The following is a 7,017-nucleotide window of genomic DNA, read 5'->3' on the forward strand; positions in this document are numbered from 1 at the left end:
TTTTTTTAATTGATTGATGATTGATTCAATCAACTAATTTGTTGATTGTATTAACTTGATTCTTTAGATATTGAAAATTAAATAAATAACATTATGTTAATTTAAGCGTACAGAAACGTTGCTGTTGTTCCAGCAAAAATCTTATTTTCACTTTACCGAGTGCCTAGTAGGTAATTTGCAGATTACCTAGATAATCTGAACATTACCTAGGTAATTTGAGAAATGGAATAATTTTCTCAGCTTTAACGGATCACCCTAGTTAATCTGCAGATTAGCTAGGTAATGCGCACATTAACGGATTTCGAGCTTTAGCGGTAACATATATATGAAAATATACGAATGAATTCCCATGTCTCATACATTAAATATTTATATCTATGTGTAATATATATATATATAACTTTAATAATTATTAATAATATAAAAGTTATTTTTTAATAATACAGTATATAATAGATGATGCCACACACAATTTTGACTTTAACTTATGATATCGTGGATATTACTATATTTAGTGTTCTTTACATATATTACGATGGAATTATTTGTTTCTATTTGATTTACAACTTCAAATACAAAAAGGTATAAAGACAGAAATTAGAATAACATGTATATACATATATAAACCGTTTATTTTATTTTAGTAGTAGTTTGAGTAGCACTGATCACAAAATTAAGATTTGTCTTAATATTATTATAAAATTAAGTTGACGAAGACGGAAGAATTGACGAAGTTAGTAATAAATTATATTATTCGTTCGAGGAATGTTATGAGCGAAGTTTATGTCGATAAGAATAAAAGGAATATATTAATATTTAGAGAGATAAATTATGGATCAAAGCATTATAAATTTATTAAAGTTCATAAAATCTACTGATATGTATTTCAAACATCCGAGTAGCTGTATAATTGTTCGATCGTCTCAATGTGGAAAGACTACGCTAGTAAGGAAAATTATTTAATGTAAAATTTACGAAAAGACTATAAAGAAGATTTTATGGTGTTATTCTGTATATTTACCGTTTTTTTCACGATGAAAAATATATTAAATTCATGTACGGCTTACTTGAATCCGTGCAATGATGGGATTTAGTAATAATTGATGATTTGATGCATAAACTCAGTTCAAAAATTGTGTTTCTGTTTACGACAGAGTCTCGTCATTATAATGTAAGCGTGATCTTGATAATGCAAAATCTGTTTTCGTAAAATAGAATTATGAGAGATATAACTTTAAACACGCATTATTTGATTTTGTTTAAAAATAATCGTGATGAAAGTCAAGTAAGTTGTTTGGAGCGGCAAGCTTTTAAATGTATTTTTTTATGAATGCGTATAAAAAAGCGACAGAAAAGGAATTTGGTTATTTGTTATAGGATTTTAGTCTTAAAACGAACAAGAAACTTTCCGTGAGGGATTCGTGTTTTCCGGATGAACGAGGTATTTTTTGGATATACTTACCGATAAAATGAAGAACATAAAGAAAAATAATAAAAAGAATATAATGGGTGAAACAAATGGCTCTGGTCCTTCTCCGATTACTTGAGGCATATCAAAAACCTGAAATAAGAATTGGCAATAATATCGAAGAATTACTCGAGAGCACCGATTTATCCGACGATAATAAAGTCAAATTATTAAGTCAGTTGATTTCGAGATATCAGAGAACAGTTCAGGAACCGAAAGAACCTGTCAGAATATCCGTTGTATCAGACAAATTTCAAGAAGCATCTTCTCGACCTGAAGAAAAACCTGATGAAAACGGCGAGGATGCAATTGTTAAACAAATAACTATATCTGTCCCCACAGTTATATGAAAAATATATTCCACATTTAATCGACAGACTGAGACAAAATCATTACGAATGAAACGTAAAAGGTGAATTAACAGTGGATGGTAAACCTGTTTTAGGAAGTCTTATAGTAGACTTAATATTGCATTTAATGAAAAATAGAAAAACTCCACTAGTTAAGGACTCAGAGAGTAAACTATTTCGCATACTTTACATTTTTGCATACATTTCGCATACATTTTTGCATTTTTAAGACTTAAAATCTAATTTATATTAAAATATATTAGTTATATATCGATATATACAAAGAAAAAACATATCTAATACTTACCACTACAGAATTTTCGAGCACTAGAATCTAAATTTAAAAAAAATATATATCAATTGAAAATAGAAACGTATAAAATATACCTAAATCCATCTTACTGAAACTCCTCTACAAAAAATTAATGATGTATATAGGCCTATATACAAGTATATAGGCCCTTGTATACATCATTAATTTATATATATATATATACATCATTAATTTTTTGTAGAGGAGTTTCAGTAAGATGGATTTAGGTATATTTTATACGTTTCTATTTTCAATTGATATATATTTTTTTTAAATTTAGATTCTAGTGCTCGAAAATTCTGTAGTGGTAAGTATTAGATATGTTTTTTCTTTGTATATATCGATATATAACTAATATATTTTAATATAAATTAGATTTTAAGTCTTAAAAATGCAAAAATGTATGCGAAATGTATGCAAAAATGTAAAGTATGCGAAATAGTTTACTCTCTGAGTCCTTAACTAGTGGAGTTTTTCTATTTTTCATTAAATGCAATATTAAGTCTACTATAAGACTTCCTAANGTACAAACAAAATAAATTTATTGAAAAATATAAAAACAATAAAAAATTATACTTCAGATGTTAATTTAGTATCAAAAACGTAAAAAAATTGAGTAGCCCGAGAAATAGCCGAAGATTGCAGCGCCACAGCACTAGCGAACATTTAAATTTGCCGACTGGAATGCTTTCGGATAACGGACGTTTCGGATAACCAGCTTTCGGATAAACGACGCTCTACTGTATATATTTATTTATTTATTCAAGGTTACATTTTTTGTCATGCAGTTTATTATTACAGACATTCAAGATTTGCCTTGCTGCATCATATAGATAATAATGTACTGCGTAATATAAATACTTATTTTTAAATTGTATAATTAATTTAGAGCCCACCAGTGGCCGAGCGGTCTTCGTACTCTAAACACTGGGAGTTCGGTCGTGAGTTCGCGCCGCGATCGGATAGGCTTGCCGATAACGACTAAATAGGAGGCCAATTCTCCATAAAAGTCCTCCCGGAAGGCATTCTTTCCCCTCGCGTAACATCGCGCTCCAGAGAAGGCAACGAGAAACCACACTGGGTACTAACCTTCCCTAGTAACACCTTGGCGTATTATTAACTACTTACTAATCTGCGCCTGTTGTCGCCGACGTCAGAAATCTGATATGGCACGAAGAAGAAGATAATTAATTTATTATATAATATCAACACCTACGTAAATTTTATTCATTCCCGGAAATGCGGTGTTTAATTACACTTTTTACATAATCAATTGTGGGCAATTTTATATAATTAAAGGGTATATAGGAAGAGAGAGAGGATCGCTCAGAACATCTCTTCTAAAAGAACCTCTTATAAGTCTAAGAAAAATGTCTTCTGATAGGGAATATTATTTTTATTTAAAAATAAAAATTAACTTTCTTGGTGTCACATTTTAAAACTTATATATTAAGTCTTTCGTTCAGGAAGTCATACTTAATAGAAGTCTGTTTCTTTAACTTAGGGATATACATTTCGGGTATTTTCTTCCTCCTCTTCAGTCTGTTTAATTAATCAATTTAAAATTAATTACAGGTTCTATCTTATAGTGTTATAACTTTAAATTAATTTTAAATTAATAAATTAACTAGTAAAATCGTCATTAAATCTGACCCTACTGGAGATGCACACTACTCCGTTTATCTGCCTCGACCATTAATCATCAAAATTTAATAACATCAATCGCTTTAATATACAAATGCACAAACCTCCCTGCAAAATTTCAGAAATTTTCGACAAAATGCACAAGAATTATTAAGTGTCAAAGAAAGTAAACAAAATCATGCCTTTCAAACATATATATAGAGGGGAAACGAGTTTTCTTGCATTTCTCGACATTTTGAGGTGTCCTGAACCCAAAAATGTAAAAATCTTAGGGGTCATTTTTTTCTGAACGATCGCCATACCTTTCCTTCCTTTATATATAACAGCCGAGAAAGTAAAAATTGATATGATACCCACAATCTGTTTCAAAAACAACAAACGACAACGATTTTCGATAATCAATTCTCTTAAATTCGAGAGTATCAGAAACCTTAAGTGTATATATATCGTATACCATATTCATTGATATTCCCTATACCTAAATAAAAGTAAGCTTTAACATTCGTTAACTTTTAGAATGCATTTGTCACATAGACTATGAATACTTGTTTTTGTTTCATGTTAGATATTACTAACTAAATATATTCAAACGTTGACGTTTCGAATTCAGATTTCTTTAAAAATAATATACGCATTAAGAATTATATATTTTGTTCTTATTTTTTATTTTATACAATTAATAACAGAGTTAGAAGTACGTAGAAACTATACCTCGGAGCATCACTAATATAAAAATATAAACCATGTCGTTAGAAATATTTTTATAATGTTTTATTATGAAAAAAAATACTTGTCTGTTTTGCATACAATTTAAATACACTTGAATATATAATAGATTTTGAGTATGACATTATTAATTGGTGCAAATATAAGGCGAAATATAGTATAATTTCTCCTATTATGCAAACTCTAACTGCTTTCAATTTAACAATTCAATGGAAACTTCTAGTGCAATCGTGAGTTTCCTTTCTTTTTCACTTGATTAATCTTGATATATTTCATATGATATTTTAATATATTCAATTCACTTCGAATCAAATATAAATTTGATCATCTCAAATTCATTCCAAAAAAAATATCATCATTCATTTCCTTGATCCTTTCAATCAATCTGTTTATAAATTCTAATCGAGACAGAATTCAAACATTATTATTTATAATAAAAATAAATTTTATCAACTTATTCTTTAAAATAATCTATGATTTCATTTAGTAAAATTTATTCGTATTATATATAATAATGTTTAAACGCTGTTCTTACCTTAAATATTATACAGTGATATATTTTAAAATTTATTTGTGAACAAGACAGCGTACTGGAGAGGTGGAGAAAAGTATCTTATTTCTACTGAAGAGTCTTAGTAATAATCCGTAATATTAATGGTCATAATTGGTACAAGTCCATTGTCTTTTAATCCGGAGCACTGGAGTTGAGAGATTAACTGAACTAGACAGAGGGTTGACCGCCGAACTGGATGACTTTTCTTAGTCTTTTTATGTGTTTTCGTCTTCTTTCCGAGTCAAGATATTGCCTTAAAAGGTAATGTCGAATGGACAACTCCATTGTCGTTCAATCCCTCTCTATTTCCTGGATGAATCGTTGCTCCATGAAGAGGAGGCGTTTAGAAAGGAAGTGTTATCGTAGAGAGAATCTGATTACTTCCTTGTTGATTTTTCCAGTTTTTGTGCTTTTTATCTAATAAATTTATTGAATTAATACTTTAATTTAACAAACTGTAGCCCACACATTCCTCTTATAACTGTTTACTGTAATTTTAAGTAACAGTTTTTTAATTTCAATATTTAAGAAGATTGTTAATGTTATTTATACCCAATTAATATGAAAGGTATTTTGTCCTAATGGCATCTGTGAGATGAATTGATTCATATTTTATGGGATGAAATGATTTATAGTGTTTATTTGATATAGAAAGATGAATCATTTCACCTCCGTAGTGGAATGAAATGGGTCACATATCAAAACAAATTTAGTGTTAAATAACTTTACTAAGATTGATATTTCAGCTTTTTATATTTTAACAGTGAAAAATATACTGTACTTTATTCAAATTATAGAACATATTATACATGTATTAACGTATTTTCATACAAATTTATACTAGAATGAACGATTATTTATTATGACTTCTTCACAATGCCGGGCTGCAATTTTTAATTATATTTTTTTTTAATTTAGTTCATTTAAAATATATTCTATCCATTTCAAATTATTATAGTAGTATCTTGCCCCTGTACATCACACTTTCCCTTTAACAACAGAGTCGTGCCGATCATCTATTAACTGCTTACAGGAGAAGAATTTTGAATTAAAATAACGTGACTTCAGGTTTGAATAATGTAAGAAAGTTCTTATACGAAGGCTTTCTTGCTCCCAACGTTTCCATATCTGGTATAAATTCGATGTATTCTATTGAAAATGAGATACTGTACTACTTATTGGAATTCTTAGAAACACTTAGATAAATGCAATTTTCTACAATCTAGACTACAATTACATGCGAAAGGTACACTTAGAAACACGCAATTTTCTAAATCTACAGAAGCAATAAAACAAAACATTACTATATATTACGATAATAGAAGATCGATGCCTTCAAATATTTAATCTTTAACCAGTCTGACATAAATATGCGAAGTAGGTGAAGTAAATCAATATCAATAAATAATAATAAATAAATAAGTATCAAACTTACTAAAATATAAAACAAAACTGAAAACAAGTTTAGTTTCTAGTAGGGATTGTATACCGGTTTACCGATTTACCGGTTAACCGATAAATTGACAAAAAAACATTCGGTAAACTTACCGGTAAATTTTTTAAATTTACCGGTAATTCGGTAAATGAAAAATTCATACTAGAAATTTTTATGTAGAAAATATTGTGTTTATAGATATTTAAAAGGGCTAAAGGGACATTGAAAAAAAAAAAAAAAAAACAGATAAGTGTAAGCAACAATATACCTAATTATTAATTTTATGTGAGATATTTTTTGTTTAATTTTAATTTAAACTTTCTTGGGTTTGAGAGGCACTGTAAATTGTACAGAAAGCTCTAGTTAGCATATGTGATTTGTGCTCTGCCGTTTTTTGAGATTTTTAAAGGTTTAAAATCTTTACAATCAACGTTTTTCTTAAAGATTAAGTAAATATCTTTTTTTTAATATTTAAAAATAATAATACGTAAATATTTCACGTACTTTTTAAATTAATAGCAATTTTGA

Source organism: Centruroides sculpturatus, unplaced genomic scaffold, assembly GCF_000671375.1.
Source record: "Centruroides sculpturatus isolate CEXI.00-Female unplaced genomic scaffold, Cexi_2.0 scaffold24, whole genome shotgun sequence".
Classification (NCBI taxonomy): Eukaryota; Metazoa; Arthropoda; class Arachnida; order Scorpiones; family Buthidae; genus Centruroides; species Centruroides sculpturatus.